This window comes from Bubalus kerabau, unplaced genomic scaffold (assembly GCF_029407905.1).
Source record: "Bubalus kerabau isolate K-KA32 ecotype Philippines breed swamp buffalo unplaced genomic scaffold, PCC_UOA_SB_1v2 scaffold_38, whole genome shotgun sequence".
NCBI lineage: Eukaryota > Metazoa > Chordata > Mammalia > Artiodactyla > Bovidae > Bubalus > Bubalus kerabau.
The window spans coordinates 319,991-340,303 of NW_026577892.1; the positions used below are offsets into that span (position 1 = coordinate 319,991).

The 20,313-nt window shown below is 45.7% G+C and overlaps 1 long non-coding RNA gene and 1 pseudogene across 1 annotated transcript; one reads left to right on the forward strand and one right to left on the reverse strand.

Moving 5' to 3' along the window:
- Window positions 1–15,234: 15,234 nt before the first annotated feature.
- Window positions 15,235–20,060, forward strand: LOC129640720 (uncharacterized). The gene is made up of 3 exons (XR_008708929.1): window positions 15,235–15,393; window positions 17,099–17,236; window positions 17,504–20,060. It is a non-coding gene; the product is annotated as an uncharacterized LOC129640720 (long non-coding RNA).
- On the reverse strand, window positions 15,548–15,667 carry LOC129640726 (uncharacterized; annotated as a pseudogene).
- Window positions 20,061–20,313: the final 253 nt, after the last annotated feature.

Here is a 20,313-nt window from a genome sequence, read left to right on the forward strand (position 1 = left end):
AATCATTATCTTGAGGAGTAAATGGTTCTTAATAACAGAACTACGGATTTATCCATCCCTTTGACTGTTAGCATGCCACTAAAGGCTAAAAGAAGGCTCAAGAGGGAGGTTAACATCCCCCTCGTCAAGTGTTTGTTTCCTTGCTCCTGCGGTATTGGCTTTGCCAAGTAACCCAATTCCCGTACATAAACGTTACAGGTCTCTCCAAACTACTTCTATAAAATAAGATATTGTTTGACCAATCTTATCGAGCAGTCATTTATTTCTATAGCTGCTGGTCTGCTCTGCTGCTCTGTCTGCCTACATTCAGAAGGGAACAAAAATTCAAAATTTCATTTATTCTGGGCCCAGAACCAGACCTTTTGTCCTTCCTAGATATTTTGCAACTTCGAGTTGACTCCTCTGCCTAAATTAGTGGCATATGCTTTTGTTCTTTTAAGAAAGAAAGAAAGAAAAAACCACCCCTTATTCTCTTATTGAGGAAGGCAACTAATTCTGAAAAAGGCCTCTAGGAAGATGTTAAAATGTCTTGAAATGTTTAACAGAACCTTATTTCAGAGGCTATGGATGAACCTCCCCGAGGTACCCCAGGGCAAACACACGGAGCGTCCAAGGGGGCAGAGGGGAAAGCCTCGAGGAGGAATATGCAGACTTTGCAAAACTGACGGGAGGGAGGAGAGGGGACAACTTTCAGGACTAGAAACAGGAAGCAGTCCAGATGCTGCGATGCCGCCCGCACCCCCGCACCCAGCCCTCCGTGCATCGTCCTCCCCGCAAGCAGCCGCGTGCTCCACCCACAGCCCCCAGTGGCCCGGGAGCGCCACACGCCCCTGCGGCGCCGACCGAGCCCCAGGGCTGGGCCGAGGGCGGCGTGCAGGGAGCGCGGGCCACACTCGAACCGGTTGCTCGACGCAGATTCGGGACCGAGAGGGTTAATCCAGTCCGCGCGCACAGCCCGCCCAGCGCCAAACTCGGGCTCCCCCGCCGGCCCGCCACCCACCCCGAGAAAGCCCGGAGACACCCCTCCACAGCACAGCGCCCAAGGCTTTTGTTTTGTCGGAGACGAGAATAACGATCCTTGAGGAGGAGGTGCCACAGCTGCTCGTGGCTCTTCGGCACAGGCTTAGACCGAGGAGCGGGCAGCCGCCGCGGCACCTCCTCAGTCCCCACTCCCAAGTCCTTTTCCCGCTGAGCAGGACAGGAAGTGGCCTGCACGACCCGGGGCTCACCTCACACATCGGGGCCGGGCTCCCGGGGGGCTGCGGCGCCGGCCGGGGGCAGCCGCAGTTCCCTCAGGTAAACAGAGCCAGCGAGGACCACCAGCGTGCGCCTCCGAGCAACCGAGAGCTTTCGCGATGGCCGCGGCACATGCGCACGCACGTACGGCGCAGGCGCGCTGCGCACACTCGGCCGAGCGCTCCTAGTTTGAGCCCAGCTTCTGGATACCCGTCTGCAGGTTTCGTTGCTCTTGACCTCGCGCCGAGGCTGATGCCCGGCCCTGTCCTGCTCCGGCGGAGTCGTTCCGCGCTCTGGAAGCTTTTCTTAAATGCCCTCAGTCCCCTTTGCAAAGCTCTCCCTCCCTTCCCTGCTGAGACAGTGCAGCGACTCTCATCACTCAAGCCTGGAACGCTATTACTGAGAGACCACCAAAACCTGTTTGAGAACCAGCGTGCCCCCTGGGAACCCGGGGATTGGAATTGATTAAGAGGCGGGTGCTGAGAGTGGTACTGGGTGCAGATAGAGGTAGTCAGCTTTCATATTGCAGAGCTCCAGGCTGAAGCAGCAGAGCAGATACCCTCTTTACCAACACCCACTTTAGTGAGCAGGTGGGGCTTGAGGTTATTGGTGACATGCCCCATCTTCTGTTCTTTGAGAAATGTTTCTTCTCTCTTTTTCTTCGTAAGTGATTTAATTTTTTTCTACCTAAGCTATTTCAGAACTTAAAGATTCCTTAGAAATCATCTAAACCTAACCTCTCATTATTCAGACGTGGAAAAGAATGGTCCAGAAAGGTTAAAAAGACTTAGCCAAAGCCAGGCAGCGTTTTAAGGGCTGAGTCTGGATTCACTCATTCCAAGCCAAAGCTGTTACCTTGGCCTCTATCATTTTACCTACCTTCCTTTCTCTTCCTTTCCCTCCCTTTTCAACCTAGACTTCACAGGCATCATTTTGTTCTATGGTAGCACACAGGACTTAAAGAAATACTTTGATCTTGTAGCATAGTATGACTGTACTTAAGGTTCTTCAACTGTACACTTGCTTAAAATGGTGTATTTTAGTATAATCTTCTGTCTGAATCTTTGCCACCCCATGTTAGGAGACTGACCAAAAACAGCTATATAATCTGTGGTTTGTCCAAACCCTTGGGACACATCTCTGTGGCCTCTTTAATTATAGGCAACTATTTTTACAAAGAAAAGTGGAAGTGTTAGTCCCTCAGTCGTGTCCGACTCTTTGTGAGTGATCCAATGGACTGTAGTCCACCAGGTTCCTCTGTCCATGGACTTCTCCAGGCAAGAATACTGGAGTGGGTTGCCATTCCCTTCTCCAGGGGATCTTCCCGACCCAGGGATGGAACCCAGGTCTCCTGCATTGCAGCCAGATTCTTTACTGTTTGAGCCACCAGTGAAACAATCTGTTTTAAAGATGCTCCCTAAATGATAATAAATACTGAGCTTAGACAGTCATAAATATCGTTTAATGTCAGAAGATGAGCTATGCGAATTGCACCATAAAGGGGATCTGAAATGACATTTTCAATTTCGTTAATAAATACTAATGCAGTAATACTTTCTAAAAAAAAAATAACATTGATCCATAGGCTGATTCTTATCAAGTCATTGTGTCTTGTGGAGCCAACACTGCCTCTACTGAAGGTGAGTGAAGCAGCTAAGAGCATTTATGAAAAGCAGTATAGACCTGCTTCGGGTACTTCTAGATCCCTTGTACCTTCAGATCCTCTAGAGATGTGCTGCTCTCACATTTTTATGCAATTTACACATGGTCTTGTGAAAACTGTCAGGCATAGAACATATCTTGGCTCCTAGTGGGAGGTGGGAATGATGTAGAAATTATCGTTGAATGTATCAACATGATCACATCTCAGAAATAGACCACTGAGTGAAAGAAGCGAACTACAAAGTATGTAAATTATGATAGCTCTTTAAAACAGTCACACTGTTTACAAGGCCAAACATGTATATATAATAAGCATAAAAAGTGGACAAGTAGGCAGTACACTGAATTTTATGACAGTGGATGCCTCTAGGCAGGCAGGGTGGGAAATGAGACCTGGGCAGCATGTAAAACAGTCTTCAACTCTTAATCACACACATGAAGCAAAATGTTAACATTTTTAAAAATCTCTGCAGGGAGAAAAGGGTGTTTCTTAGGCAAGTCTGTAAACTTTTCTTTATGGTTGAAATGTTTCCTTTAAAAATAATGTTGAGGGACTTCCCTGGTGGTCCAGTAACTAAGATTCCACCCTCCCAATGCAGAGGACCTAGGTTTAATCCCTGGTCTGGGAACTAGTGAAAGACAGGGAAGCCTGGAGTGCTGCAGTTGATGGGGTTTCAGAGTCACACACGACTTAGCGACTGAAGAACAACTGGGAACTAGATTCCACAAACTGCAACTAAAGATCCAAGATCTTGTGTGCTGCAACTAAGATCCAGTGCAGCCAAATAAATATTTTAAAAAGGAATTTTAAAAAAAAATTTTAAATGAAAGTAATGTTAAATTTTCAAGGACATTGAGCCAATGTGCTCACCGTGAACACAATGTGAATGGTGGTGTTCACTGGGGGATCAGCAGTCACACTGATGAAGGGCTGAACAAGGAGAGGTCCAGAGGATGCTAGTTGAGAGGATCAATGAAAGGGACCTTATTTTCAGGGATAAAAATATTCAGATCTAACAGGGATAAAGTGTCGGGCTCTCTTTAATCCCATCTTTCTTTCATTCAATGTTATAACCACCAATAGAAAGTCTTTAGGGCTTCCCTGGTAGCTCAGGAACTTCACCGAGACCCAACACTCTCCCAGGGAGTTGTTAAAACTGGTCTCTTTCTGGATGAACCCATTTTGAAACCATCCATGTTAACAGTTAATACATGGTAATTGAGTATTGCATCTACTTACCTCCCCCAGGCCTCCACCCCTGCAAAAGTCTTTGTTTATTCATTTTACGTACAACCTGATCATAAAACATACAACCATACTTAAAACCACTGGGATGGAATTCAGACAACATAAGTTTCAATTTGGCCACTTACTGATCCTTTGTCAACTCTAAAGAAAGCAGCAACCTCTATGAGCTTTACTTTTCATTTTCTTTTTAAACGGGAGATATACGAATGCTGCCTATTTCAAAACAATGAAACAATATAAACATAGGGTTTACATTTATTTACCTTGGAAGAGAGTACATTTTTATGTATTTTAGAGAATGTGAGATAATGAGAAAAGTCTTCTTTTTTGAATTTGGTTAGCTGCTGCCCATAAGAACTGTTTTACACTTCCCAGATGTCCCTTCTGAAATGTTGTTTTTCTCCAGCATTAGTTTATAGTTCTATACCAGTAGTTATTTCTACATTGTACTTTCAAATCCTCCTCATTAGATTTCTTTTTTTTTATTCTTGCATTCTCACTCTGCCTCTCATTACATGGTAGATGCTTCATAAATTTCATTAATGAAATTAGACCAGATTGAAAAATTCCCCAAATTTGGAGTTATCCTTATTCAGGCATGCCATCTGCTGGTTCCCTGGTGTATCTGTTAGTCGGCCTGAATTCCTTAACCCAATAAATTACAATTCATGTGGAAGCATTGCTGAGTTTGTGTGTTGGGCAATTTTCCCACGTTCTTTCACTTCCTGTGTGCAGGTGCTATTCTTTCACTGAACCTCTCCAGAATTGTTTTTCCTGCAACCTTCTTTTACCTGTTGGCCACTCTAAAAACCCGGAGAAACGGAGTTTACGTTTCAGAACCCCGGAGTGACCAGAACGATATAACTGGGCATGCTCAGTAGGTTGGCCTGATTTGAACATACTTACAGCTTGAATGGGGGCATTTAATGCTGTTTGTTTCAGGGTTGGCTGCGTATTCGTCCTGGCACTCTATTGAGAGATGGCAGCCTTTCCCACCCTCTGGGCCCTCCCACTTTTCCATTTTGTCCCCGTGCCCAAATTTGGAGCCAGCCCTCCAGGATCTCCCAGCCAATCAAGAGACCACACATTGTTGCCTAAGAGACCCCGGATGCCAGCGAAAAGATTTATAGGTAGTGATTGGCCTACTGGAAGGGGTGGGGGCTAGACAGAGTCACAGAAACAGGAGCTATGGCAACACCAGCGCTAGAGGCTTGAGGAGAAAGACTTGAAGAGAAAGCCCTAAAGAGGTGAGAGCAGTGATCGCTGCATGAAAAAGATGGAGACTCTTTTGAGAGCTCTTCTCTCAGGTCCTCCTGGGCTTCTCACGAGGCTTGGCAGTGACCCCGGGAATTACATTTTGCTGTGTATTAGCAGTTAAATGACCAGGTGCATCGTATATATGAAATTAACAACCAACAAATAATTACTTCTGTGCTTATCAAAGCACTAGGTCTTTGCATTGTCTTATAGTTTCTCTTTGTTTCCACCTAGTTGAATATAAGATGAATTCATATTTAAATCTAGATCAGATCAGATCAGATCAGTCGCGCAGTCGTGTGCGACTCTTTGCGACCCCATGAATCGCAGCACGCCAGGCCTCCCTGTCCATCACCAACTCCCGGAGTTCACTGAGACTCACGTCCATCGAGTCAGTGATGCCATCCAGCCATCTCATCCTCTGTCGTCACCTTCTCCTCTTGCCCCCAATCCCTCCCAGCATCCGAGTCTTTTCCAATGAGTCAACTCTTCGCATGAGGTGGCCAAAGTACTGGAGTTTCAACTTGAGCATCATTCCTTCCAAAGAAATCCCAGGGCTGATCTCCTTCAGAATGGACTGGTTGGATCTCCTTGCAGTCCAAGGGACTCTCAAGAGTCTTCTCCAACACCACAGTTCAAAAGCATCCATTCTTCGGTGCTCAGCCTTCTTCACAGTCCAACTCTCACATCCGTACCCTATTTCCTGATCATTTCCTGGCAATCTCTATTTCCTTCTCTGATGATACTGCAGCGTACAATGGGTGAGCTGTGTGTTAGTGGAGAAACTCAACCGTGTTCTGCTCTGTAAACGCCAAATAAAAACCCGATTATCCTGAGTCTAACCCCAATGTTCGGTTCCTAATGTTGAGTTGTACCTTCTTTGCCACTAGCTTTCATCCTTAAACCACCTCACCTCCACTATTGTGTTCATTCATTCCGCTGATTGAGACAAGGTTTTATTGAGCACCTACTGTGTACTACTGAGTTTAGGATTCAGGTGAGCACATTCAGAAAACCACATTAGCAGAGAAGCACCAGTTTTGTACCACATTCTCTGATCTGAAGTTCAGTGTGTCTGTACAGATAGTGCATGAAGGGAGAGGAAGGAGGATGAACCAAAAAGGTAAATTCATGGTGCACCTAGATCAGCATGCTAAGGATTCTGTAGCCATTACTGAGTCTCTGAAGGTTTTTGAGCTGACAAATGACAAACAGACCTTTAAAAAAAATGCTTCCCTGAATAGAGTAGTGGTTAGCCAAAGTTGGGGAGGAGGGAAGTGTGGAGATATTGATCAAAGGGTACAAACCTTCAGTTATAAAAGGAATAAGTTCTAGAGACCTTATGTACAGCATGGTGACTATGTGGTGATGGTGGTGGTAGTTTAGTCGCTAAGTTGTGTCCCACTCTTGCAACCCCATGGACTGTAGCCCACCAGGTTCCTCTGTCCATGGGATTCTCCAGGCAAGAACACTGGAGTGGGTTGCCATTAACTTCTTCAGGGGATCTTCCTGCCCAGGGATCATGGTGACTATAGTTAATAATAATATATTATATACTTGAAATTTACTAGAAGAGTAGATCTCAAGGGTAATCACACACACAGAAGCACACACATGCACACACACGCACACATGCACACACACACAGTAACTATGGGAGGTGATGGATATGTTACATAGTTTGATTGTGGTAAGCATCCCACAATGTGTACATATACTAAAACATCACCTTAAATATATACATTTTTTTTGTTAAAAAAACCCTCTTGTAGTAGACTGTAATCTCCATTACAGGCAAGACTTGTCTTTATACCTGTAATACAGACCTAATAAGTCTTTAGTGAAGTTGTGCAATGGTGACAGTGTGAAGAATGGCTTTGAAGATGGGATTGGAGGTGTGTTACCACTGGAACTTGACCAGAGGACCTAGCCTTGCCTTTAAGCATGACACTAGAAGCACACACTGGGGGTAAGGGCCAGAAGCCCTTTTTCTTCCCCTTCATCCAAAGAAAAATTAAAGGGGAACATGCAAGGACAGCCATTAAGGGGAAAGAGGTCATGAAAAAACAACAGCCAGGTTTGTATGTAGAAGGAGGGAAGGCAACTTGCTTTGTCTTGTAATTTTTTGGTATGTTGTATGAAAGCGTCTGAGTGGTCTATACTGTGAACCAGTGTGGACATGCAGATATGCACACTGCCCATCTTCTAGAGTGGACAGAGGAAAAAAACTGTAAAAGGATAATGACAAAAACCAGGGCAGGATACCTCCATATGCCTGCTTTAGGAAGACTATTACCAAGAGGGTTCTTTTGCTCAGCCAGGCCCATCTCCTGAAAACCAAACTTTACTCAAATTGATTTGAAAAAAAAGCCTAATTCAAATGATTTCTAGCTCTGAAGAACCAGGAAGGGAAAAAAAAAAACAACAGCAAAACCTTAGGGAGGACCTGGAAAAACTACTTTGTCTTAATCAGAAATCGTGCTTAGAATCAGTCAGGTTGTTTTCTACTCAAACTGGGAAAAGAGAGTTTCTGAGCTTACAACAGAAGGTTTTAACCTGGTATAAGCAAAATGTAATGTTAATATGCGGAGAAGGCAATGGCACCCCACTCCAGTACTTTGCCTGGAAAATCCCATGGATGGAGGAGCTTGGTAGGCTTCAGTCCATGGGGTCACTAAGAGTCGGACATGACTGAGTGACTTCCCTTTCACTTTTCACTTTCATGCATTGGAGAAGGAAATGGCAGCCCACTCCAGTGTTCTTGCCTGGAGAATCCCAGGGACGGGGGAGCCTGGTGGCTGCCGTCTGTAGGATCACACAGAGTTGGACACGACTGAAGTGACTTAGCAGCAGCAGCAGCAATGTTAATATGAATTTTTCTAGGGAGAAGATTCATAGTTTTCATCATATCCTCAAAGAGTTTTATAGGCCTGAAAAAAATAAAATAAAAGATGGAAAACAATTGGTTTAAGGAATTCCCTGGCAGTCCAGAGGTTAGGACTCTGTATGTTCATTGCTGAGGACCAGGGTCAATCCCTGGTTGGGGACTAAGATTTTGCAAGCCGAGTGGCTTAGCCTAAACAGATAAATAAAAATTGTTGTGTACACACAACTTCAATCAATTTAAATAGAAGAAACATCAACCATGAATAAATAGCAATAAAAAAGGAAATATGTGATTTTTAACTGAGCAGATCTAGACTCAGTGACCATGCTTTATATATTTGCCTGCTCATGTGTATTTTTATAGCAGCCAATTAATAATACTGTAATGAAATCATTTCTTACATCTTTGCAACTTAGCTGTTAGGAGCTAAGAATGTGAGGGCTCATCTGAACCTCCTTTATTTCCCCTTATTCCAGTGGAGTGGTATCAGCAGGCAACTGCAGGAAGACATTATCTATGGTTTAAAACCCTGAGGCTTTCTCTTCAGCTCTAATTTAAACCTGAGAGGGAATATTACATGTCAAGTGAGAGTCACAAAATTTCAGATCTAGCATTTGGGGGAATCCTCTGTAAGTCCAAAACTAACGGTTAATTAAAAAAAATTGTTTTTATTTATTTGGCTGTTCCAGGTCTTAGTTGTGGCATGTGGATCAAAATATTGTCCGGGTGAATTCCCTGGTGGTCCAGGGGACCTGGGTTCTATCCCTGGTCAGGGAACTACATCCCACATGCCCTAACAAAGACCTGGCTCAGCCAGATAAATAAATAAAAAGAAATCTTTTTTTAAATTGTCTTATATTTGTTGCTATACTTTTTGGAGCCCTGGGTCAGGCAGGCAAATCCTGTGCAGGCTCCAACTCAGCACCACTGCTTTGGATCTGAAACATACCTTCAGAGAGGAAGAAGGCACAAACAAACAGAAACACTGAAGCTATATACTGAAAAATGCCATCCATCTGCTTTAAATATTTTTTACCTTAAAATATTTTGTTGTGCCCCCTTCAAGGACAGGCTTTGAAGAACTCTGGAAATAACAGGAAGTTCTAAGAAAGTCTGTGGTGATGCTATTTTATTTTTTTTTAACTTTTTATTTTGTGTTGGAGTATAACCAATTAACAGTGTTGTGGTAGTTTCACATGAACAATGAAGGGTCTCACCCATACATATACATGTATCCATTCTCCCCCAGCCAGGCTGCCATTGAGCACAGTTCCTTGTGCTATATCATGGGTCCCTGTTGGTTATCCATTTTAAGTATAGCAGTGTGTACCTGCCCAAGTCAATCCTAAAGGAGATCAGTTCTGAATATTCATTGGAAGGACTGATGCTGAAGCTGAAGCTCCAATTCTTTGGCCCCTTGATGCGAAGAGCCCACGCATTAGAAAAGACCCTGATGCTGGGAAAGATTGAAGGCAGGAGGAGAAGGGGATGCCAGAGGACGAGATGGTTGGATGGCATAACTGACTCAATGGACATGAGTTTGAGTAACCTCCGGGAGATGGGAAAGGACAGGGAAGCCTGGCATGCTGCAGTCCATGGAGTTAGTCGGACATGACTGAGGGACTACTTGCAAAAAGTTTCAAAGCTAGTAAGTTTTAGAGCCAGGATCCAAACTGTGTAATGTAAAAAGTTTTGGTTGCAAACAACAGAAATAGATTCTAGCTAATGTGTGTGTGCTGTGTGCTTAGTCGCTCAGTTGTTTCCAACTCTTTGTCGCCCGCCAGGCTCCTCCGTCCATGGGGATTCTCCAGCCGAGAATGCTGGAGTGGGTTGCCATGCCCTCCTCCAAGGACTCTTCCCAACCCAGGGATCGAATTCAGGTCTCCCGCACTGCAGGCAGATTCCTTACCATCTGAGCCACCAGGGATGCCCCTACAAGAAGGGTCTTCTAGCTAATGTAGGTGAAATTTATTGAAGGCTATCAGGTGGCCCACAAAATGGATAAGAAAGGACATGCATGCATGCTAAGTTGCTTCAGTCGTGTCTGATTCTTTGTGACCCTGTGGACCATAGCCCACCAGGGTCCTCTGCCCCAGGGATTCTCCAGGCAAGAATACTGGAGTGGGCTGCCATGGCCTCCTCCAGGGGATCTTCCTGGCCCAGGGATCAAACCTGCATCTCTTCTGTCTCCAGAATTGGCAGGCAGATTCTTTACCACTAGCACCACCAAGGAAGCCCCTCCAAGAAGAGTCTAAGAACAGCTTAACAGTCTACTCAGAGCATCTATGGTACTTTGAATGATCACCTTGGCTGTAAAGCAAGGATAAGCCAGCATCAGTTACCTGGCCTAGCTTAGTCTTATGACTGGGCAAGGGGAGGCCACCTCGATTAACCAACCCAGCAGACCCTAAACACTGAGGGAAAAGTAATCCCTCGTGGAAATTAGAGTGCTTTAATCCAATGAAGACATACATAGGGACTTCCCTGGCTGTCCAATGGTTAGAATTGGATCATAAAGAAGGTTGAGCGTTGAAGAATCGATGCCTTTTAATTGTGGTACTGGAGAAGACCTTTGAGACTCCCTTGGACAGCAAGGAGATCAAATGAGTCCATCCTAAAGGAAATCAACCCTGAATATTCATTGGGAGGACTGATGCTGCAGCTGAAGCTCCAGAACTTTGGCCACCTGATGCAAAGAGCCGACTCCTTGGAAAAGACCCCGATGCTGGCAAAGATTGAAGGCAGGAGGAGAAGGGAGGCAAAAGAGGATGAGATGGTTGGATGGCATCACGAACTCAATGGACATGAGTCTGAGCAAACTTGGAGATAGTGAAGGACAGGGAAGCCTGGTGTACTTCAGTCCATGGAGTTGCAAAGAGCTGGGCACAACTTAGTGACTGAACAACAGCAGTCATGGTTAAGACTCAACATTTCCAATACAAGGGATGTGAGTTCATCTCCGGTGGGAGAACTGAGATCCCACATGCCGTGAGGCCACAAAAATGAAGGCAGACATATACAGTACTGGGTGTACTGTATATTTTCCCCAGTGTATTTTTCTCAATAAACCCAAATCTGTCCATATATAAATTCTTGGCCTTGTCCATTGTACTATTCTACTTCTTAAACATGGTAGCAAGCTAGAGCCCTTGTTAGCTAGATGTCAGAAAGTTAACAGAGGAAGAAGGAGGTCACAAGGGACAAAATGGAGTAGATCAGATTGCACAGTGATTTTATAAATACTTCTTTCTGACCAATATGGTGTGTTCTTAGCTAAGAGTGATTCTGATTTTTCCCGCTTGGTCCAATGAAAATCAAACAGAGTTAAACAGACCTGGGTCTGATTCTCTGTTTCACCACCTACTGTCTGTATAACTCTGGGCAAAGCAAAGTGAGCCTCATTTTCTTCATCTGTAAAATAAGCTAAAACCCACCACCTTACCATATTGTTATGGGTTTAACTGAACAAACCTGTTAAGTGCCTGACATATAAAATACTCCCAGTAAATGTCACTCTCCCGCTAGTCCCTGTCCCAGTGTACTGAAAAAGATTATATGGTATTAGTATTTTTAGTATTCTGAAGATTGTATGATTCATTTCTTCTGAAGACATAGTTTTTCTTACCGAAGAATATTCAGTTATTTCATGATGGCATTTCCACCTCCAAAAAACACAAATGGTCCCAAAATGCAGACAAAGATGAGTACCTGGACACCCCTAAACCATCAGCTTTTGAATGACCGGGTGAGTAATAAGAACTATTGTATTAGTTGAAATCATACTTTGAAGGGAAAAAAAGCATTAAAATTTTGGTAATCAAAACATGAACAGGAATTGCTTAGGATTGTATAGTGGATAAAAAAAAAAAAACAAAAACAAAAACCAAAAAACAAAATGAAGGATTTCTTCAAAAATTTTAATTGAAAAAAACTGAAATACATTTAGAACAAAAATAAAGAAAACTTTAATTGAGCCCCAGTTACCTGGCCAGAGTTGGCAAGAGATACAAAGTTCCTGCTTAGAAAGAAAGATCTTAGGGACTTCCCTGGTGGTCCAGTGGCTAAGACTCTTTGCTCCCAGGGCTGGGGCCCAGGTTCTATCACTGGCCAGGAAATTCAATCCCACATACTGCAACTAAAGACCTTGTGTGCTGCAACTAAGACCCAGCACAGTCAAATAAATTAATAAACATTTTTTAAAGATTTAGGAGATGAGAAGGAAGAGTGTCTACCAGCTCCCCTTCACCTCCATATCCAACTGGTTTTTAGGTTCTGTGAGTCTTCCTCCGAGGTCTCTTCATCCAGACCCCTTTTCTCCTTTGACTTGTGCACATCCAGCTCCACGTTCTCAGTTCACACACTCACCCCCCTTTGCCTGGCACATTGCAGTAACCCCTCAGCTGGTTTCACTGTCTCTAATCCATCCTCTATTCTGGTCCCAGAATGATCTTTCTAAAGTACCAAACTAATCCTATGAAGCAAGAGATAACAGACTGTTCCAAAGAATAAATTCCACCCTACCCACCATGCATAGCACTGAGGACCCCTTCATGTGTGTTAGTCACCGAGTCATGTCCGACTCTTGGAGACCCCATGGACTATAGCTGGCCAGGCTCCTCTGTCTGTGGGATTCTCCAGGCAAGAATACTGGAGTAGGTTGCCATGACCTCCTCCAAGGGATCTTCATGACCCACGGATCGAACCCAGTGTCCTTTATATCACCTGCATTAGCAAGTGAGTTTTCTTTTTTTAATTTATTTGGTTGCAATTTTGTTGAAGCATGTGAACCCTTAGTTGAAGCATGTGGGATCTAGTTCCCTGACCAGAAATCAAACCCAGGCCCCCTGCATTGGGAGCATGGAGTCTTAGCCCCTGGACCACCAGGGAAGTCCCAGCAGGTGAGTTCTTTAACACTGGCTCCACCTGGGAAGCCTGAAAAGCTTTTGTCAAATTTTATGAGAATTTCTAGGGAATTCCCTGGTGGCCCAGTGGCTCAGTCTGTGTTCCCAATGCAGGGGGCTGGGTTCCATCTGCGTTCAGGAAACTAGATCCCACATGCCGCAAGAGTTTGCATGCTGCAGCTAAAGAACCCACATGGCACAACTAAGACCCAGTGCAGTCAAATAAATAAAAATGTTTAAAAATTTCATGATTATTTCTAGATGAGCAATGATAAGAGAAATAACAATTTCTATTAGAAATGATATTTATTTTGTTGTTCAGAACTCCCATTTTATCACCCTCCCCCGCCATTTTTAGTTTGGTTCAGTTAGGTTCTAGTTTGGAGTAAAACTATTTTCAAAAATCTTAGCCTGCCATATGTAAAATAGATAGGCAATGGGAATTTGCTGCATGGCTCAGGAAACTCACACAGGGGCACTGTATCAACCTAGAGGGGTGGGGTGGGGAGAGAGAGGGGCTGCCAAGTCACTTCAGTCGTGTCCGACTCTGTGCGACCCCATAGACGGCAGCCCAACAGGCTCCCCGGTCCCTGGGATTCTCCAGGCAAGAACACTGGAGTGGGTTGCCATTTCCTTCTCCAATGCATGCAAGTGAAAAGTGAAAGTGAAGTCGCTCAGTCGTGTTCGACTCTTCGCGACCCCATGGACTGCAGCCTACCAGGCTCCTCCGTCCATGGGATTCTCCAGGCAAGAGTACTGGAGTGGGGTGCCATCGCCTTCTCCAAGAGAGAGGGGAGGGAGGTTCCAAAGGGAGGGGATATATGCATACCTATGGCTGATTCATGTTGAGGTTTGATAGAAAACAACAAAATTCTGTCAAGCAAAATCCTTCAATAAAAAAATAATTAAAATTAAAAAACTGTCAAATCACTATGTTGTACACCTGAAACTAACATTATATTGTATGTCAATTATAATTCAATAAAAATTAAATATAATACAAATTTAAAAAATCTTGGACCGTGTATATACCCATATGTATGTGAATGAATGTATCAGTACTTAAGACACACACATGGAATTTGCATATGTATACAGCAAACTGATAATAGTGAGTGCACAAGTGCCCAGTCTTGTCTGACTCTTTGCAACTCCACAGACTGTAGGCCTCCAGGCTCCTCTGTCCGTGGAATTTTCCAGGCAAGAATATTAGAGTGGGTCGCCATGCCCTCCTCCAGGGAATCTTCCCATCCCAGGGATTAAACCCACGTCTCTTTATGTCTCCTGCATCAGCAGGTGGGTTCTTTACCGGTTGAGCCACCAGAGAAGCCCAACTATCAATAGTGGTTTCCCCTAAAATGTTGGACAACATGGAAGAGTGGGAGGGAAGTCTGTTGGAAGAGAGAGTTTTTGTTTTTTTTTTTACCCTATACACTGCAATATTTAAGCATTTAAAAAACAAATATAAGTAAAAGCGAGCAAAGAACAGTAATGCTGAGAATTAAAAAACAAGGGTTCCAGATCAGCTATACTAAATAATCTCCAGGGAAAAGACATCCGAGAAGAACGTGAGGAGCAAGCATGAAGGGAATTGGTCATATTTTCAATATGGTGGGAAAATACAAGAGCCGTTGGAGCAGGATGGTGACAGAATTGCATCTGCATTTCCAAACGGTCATCTTGCTCCACGTCACTAATGATTGGAGAGACTCAACTCCAAACGCCAAGGAGGGACCACTTCGCCCGAGTCCGACTGGGCCTCATTGCAATGTCTGTCCACAGCAGATGCTGGAGAAGCTGTGGAGCAAAGGGAACTCTCCTCCACGCTGAGTAGGAATGGGAGTTGGTACAGCCGGGATGGAAAAGAGTATGGAGGTTCGCGAAGGAACTAAAAGTAGAAGTAGCCTATGGTTCAGCAGTCCCACTCCCAGGCATAGATCCACCCCCAGTCCAAGCCAACAAGCCAGATGCCCCGTTTGGGCACATCGATCTGTGCGCGCGCTCGCATGCGCATGCGCGATCGCCTGCGAGGCTGGGGGTGGGGCGGGGGCTGGGGCTCTGGCTGGAGTCGGTGCAAGCCCCGGGATTGCCTGAGGCAAGCCAAAGGAGCCCCAGAGGGAGACGGGACGGCCGGTCGTCTGGTTTCCTGAAAGCCGAATGCGAAGGCGGAGGGGCTCGCGGGCCGCGGGGAGGCAACCCAGGTCTGCAGCGGGAGTCGGGGCCCCGGCCACCCACTCACTCCCCCCGCCCCGGGAGGGGCTGGGGCTGCGGGGGTGGCGGGGGGGCGAGGGGGGTGTGGGTCCAAGAATTGGGACGCGGGGCGGGGGCTAAAGGACCTCTTCTGGTAGGCAAAAAAGCCTCCAGCACCCGGAATTCCCAGGTGGTCTCCCATCCAAGATACTAAACAGGCCCGACCCTGCTTAGCTTCCGAGATCAGACGAGATCGGGCGCCTTCAGGCCGGTAGGGCCGGAGACGGACGCGGCCGCCGCGGGGCGCCCTAAGAGCCTTGCGCTTCGCCTCCCTTTCGCTCTGACCTGCAGGTCGGGCCAACGGGCCGCCCCTCTCCTCCGGGGGCCGTGCTGTACTTGAGCCGCACGACCCGCGACCGCACTCCAGCCTGCTGACGCCGGCCCGGCCCCCGAACACCGCCAACACCAGACCAGCAACCGCCTGGCCGGGCCCGGGGGCCCGATGGGCTTCCAGGACCCCCCAGTGACCGGGAGGGCGTGCGTGCGTGCGCGCGGGGCCTGGGGGGTGGGCTGAGGGGTGCGGAGGTCTCGGCGCCCTCCCACCCCCGGCCACTCCAGACCCGGCCGCGCTGGCTGAGCGGGGCCTCCCCCCCCATCCCCTTCGCTGCTCAGGGCCGCGCGACCCCGGAGGTGTCGGTCTTAGGGGCCCGCCGCCTCCCGATCCCCGCGGCCCGGGGGCCTCTGAACCTCCTGCGGGCCTAGGCGCAGCGAATCTTGAGCGCCCAACTTGCCCGGCACCTGCCCGCTGCCCAAACCCACCGGGAGCCACGGAGGCGCGGTCGACCGGAGCGCCTCAGCCCCGCCCCTTTGCCCTACCGAGGCGCCCCCCTTGTCCCCACGCCGCCCGCCAAGCACCCGACCTTCCTGAGAGAGCAGACGAACCACAGGCAGGCACACAGACAGACACACACACTCGCACGCACCCACGCCATGGGAGACAGCTGGCCTGCGCGAGCTCCTCAGCCAGAGCCATAGCACCTGGGAGAGGCCGGGGCCAGACCAAAGGCCCGGCGGACGGCTGTCGGGAGAGACAGAGGCAGAAATCCATGAAGCTTCCGACACAGACTCCAAGACGGCGAGAGGGAGATACAGACACACACACACACACACACACACACACACACACACACACACACACACACACTTGAGTGTGGTCTTTGGAAATTCTTCTGTTCGTAGTTGCTGGGTTGAGCCCAACTTTTATAGGAGCCATGGAGTGCGGCCCATCAGGCTCCTCTGTCCGTGGCATTTCCCAGGCGAGAATACTGGAGTGGGTTGCCATTTCCTTCTCCAGGGGATCTTCCCGACCCAGGGATCAAACCCGAGTCTCCTGCGGGTGGATGCCTTGCCATCTGAACCAGCACATTGCGAATTCCCTAGGCAAAATACAAAGAAAAGAGCTCGTGTGCTACTAAGTGGAAAGATGATTGAAGAAACAGAAGGTGTCCTTTGTTGGTATCTTGGAATCTTTCTTTAGTTTTCGTTGATTTTTACTCTTAAGGCTACTTGAACAAGGCAAGAGAGAAACCCCAGAATTGAAAAGCAATTGACTTTTTTGAAAGAAACCTGTGCAGGTTAAGCACTCTTCGTTTTTGAGAGATGGTGAAATGCAAAATCTTGATTCAACACATATGGCTTTGGTGAACTTTATTTCAGATCTCCATGATGAACCCCTAAGGCGTCCAGGAAGAAAGGAGTAGAGCGGGAGACAAAAAGAGCAACCTTTCCCCTTGGCGCCATCCCAACCAGCTGCTTAGTTCCTTCAACTCATGGACTACCATCTGGGCTTATCTGGTTTGTCTGATTCTTGTTTCGGGGCCCGTTTCTAGTCACAAGGCTGTCAAGAGTGGGGTGGATATTTGGGGGGGGGGGAAGCCCTTCTTTCCATTCCACATGAGACCCAGTGGACAATCCAGGCCCTGGCTACTGCATTGAGTGTGCAGCAGCAATATTAACGGTGATGCTGGTTAACAACGCATATTCCTGGAGTCCACTCCTTTGGCTACTGACTGTGTGTGGTGGTGGTCTGGAACCTATATCTGGAATCTTTCTTTATGATAGCAAATGACACCAAAGTCCGAGGACGATGGAAGATCTTCACATTTCTGCAAGAGCCACACACCTCCAGAACGAACCACAAGACTTGCTTGAAATGGTCAAGGTATAAGTATTGGACTAAACGTTGGAAGGTCTCCACCTTTGCTATGGAAATCAAAATATCTTTCTTTGAAGTGAAAATGGATCATACTCAACGTTCACGTTCTTGTAGAGCTTTTGAGAAGCCCTAAATTGTAGAAATCTGCTGTACGAGTTCCTTGAAAGCAAGAACCTATATTTATGGATATGTCTTAGTGCCTTAGATTGTGCCTTGATTATAGTGTACACATCAACCCAGGAAATAAAGAATTGAATCGCCAAATATACAAAGAGATCAAAAGTGCCGAGCCAAGTGACACCTTGAGGCTTCCAAGAACTTTTCTGTCTTTCACACACTAAGTAAATCCTGAGCACCTACGATGAGCTGGGAGGCATGTAATAAGTTTCTGGAACTAGAAGGCGGAGAGAAGAAGACACAGAGTTCCTGCTTTCACTGAGACGAATCTAATGATACATCACAGGCAGGTCCTTTGATAACTTATCGAGGGGCCTCTTGTCTCACCAAAACCTGGGTGTCAGGGAAGGCTTTTCAGAGTAACAATTGAGTTGAGTTCCATAGGTTGAACCTACGTAAACCAGGGTTAAGATGCAGGACGAATTTCAGGCAGGGAAAATAGCATCTTGGAAGGCTATGTGACCAGGGAAACTTAGAACATTCAAGAAATGAAAAATGCCCTATGGGATGGAAGCCAAAGAGTACAGAGGGCATTCCAGTTAAAAGACATCAGAGACTAACGTGGGGAACAAGCATGAAGGGATGTGATCATATATTCAATATGATGGGAAAATACAAGAGCAGTTGGGGCAGGGAGATGATAGAATTTCTCTGCATTTCCAAAATGTCATCTTGCTCCATAACACTAATGTTTGGAGCGACTCAACTCCAAGTTACAAGGAGGGACCACTTCCACGAGTTCGAATAGTCCTCATTGCAAAGTCTGTCAATAACGAATGCTAGAGAAGATGTGGACCAAAGGGAACTCTACTCCACATGCAGATTGTGTGGGTGAATTCTCTAAGAAATTAAGGGAAGGAGTGCTACATCTTGTTTATTGTATTGTGTTTGGGGGGAACTATTTTGGAATTAGAGGAGCCCATTTCTCAGTATATGATTTCCAAACTAGGCAAGTATAATTACAGTCTGATAAGATGTAACTCAAATAACTTCTGAATGTTAATTGATTTTGAAAGAGGAAATAATCTTGCAAGAGAAATATAGACAAACAGGAAAAGCATAGTTGTCAATATATTAACCTAGAGATGCTACAAATATTGTTTAAGAAATATGAAAGTTTCATGGAGTATTTCACATGAAGGAATTATTTCCTCTTAAAAGTCAAAAGGGCTTCCCTGGTGGCTCAGAGGTTAAAGCATCTGCCTGCAATGCAGAAGACCTGGGTTTGATCCCTGAGTCAGAAAGATCCCCTGGAGAAGGAAATGGCAACCCACTCCAGTATTCTTGCCTGGAGAATCCCATGGATGGAGGAGCCTGGTGGGCTACAGTCCACTGGGTCGCGAAGAGTCAGATACTACTGAGCAACTTAACTAACTTAACAGTCAAAAAGGATCATGAGTCCACTCATAAAAATGATTTGTTCTTCAGTTTTATCATGAATTACCTGACTAAAGGATGATTATGTATTGTATTATTCCTTCAAAATTATAGCACATTGTTCACTTTCCAGATTTTTATTTAATTGATATTTATTTAACATTGACTCTGTGCCAGCACTGCAAAACCCACCCACACACCCTACACCAATTTTGTGACTTCATTAGAAACCACTTAATCAAGCAAATTCTATAGTTGCCTCTATTTTACATCCTAAATTGGCACATTATATGTCGCCCTACTTAACACTATTAAGATTATCTCTTTTTTAAAAATTCTTGATAAATATAATTCCTGGCTTCCTCACAAAATAATTTAAATTATATAAAAACTGGAACTTTGTCTAATTTATCACTGTATTCTTAGCTCTTCGAGGAATATTAGTACTAGATATTCAAAAGACTCGTATTAAATGAAAATGATTTCAGTGGGTCTCAAAAGAACTTGTCTTTAAAAGGCATTGGTGCGGGGAGCTGCCCGTCAGAACGGGGTCCTTTGTCCGAAGGACACAGCTCTGGGAGCTGCTTCAGTCCTTGAGGGTTTGCTTGCAAACATAGCTCTCTGTCCCGCCACCCCAGAGATTAGGCGCTTATTTACTGCAGGCACCTGGAGTTCTGTGCAAACTTCTCACGCACAGAGAAATATTATCTGGTGTAAGAAATAATAACAGGGTGCCATTCCCATGCTCTCAAGATTTCTTGTGACTGTTTGTAAGATGTGTAGGTCAAACAAAGAAAATGTTAACTGTCTTGTCTTTCTCACGCTCTTCTGTGTAAATATGAGATGCTGAATAAAGTTGGTGTCAGACTGCGTCCCTTCGTGAAGACGTGTCTGAACCTCTCGACCCCATCTTTGTTGGAGATTTCTCTTGCTTTCGTTTCTTTTCTCAGCCCCGCCGTGCACGTTCTCGGGACCTGATCGACTTTGCCGTCTAGCACCGGCACATTGGTGCCGTTTAAAGTAGATATTAGGTTTCCATTTTCTCATCAATGATTCGTTTCATTGGTTTTGTCATTTCAGATAACTTTCTTGAACATCAGATCATGGAAGATAGAAATAATGTTACTGAATTTATCCTCTTAGAACTTTCTATGGACAAGAA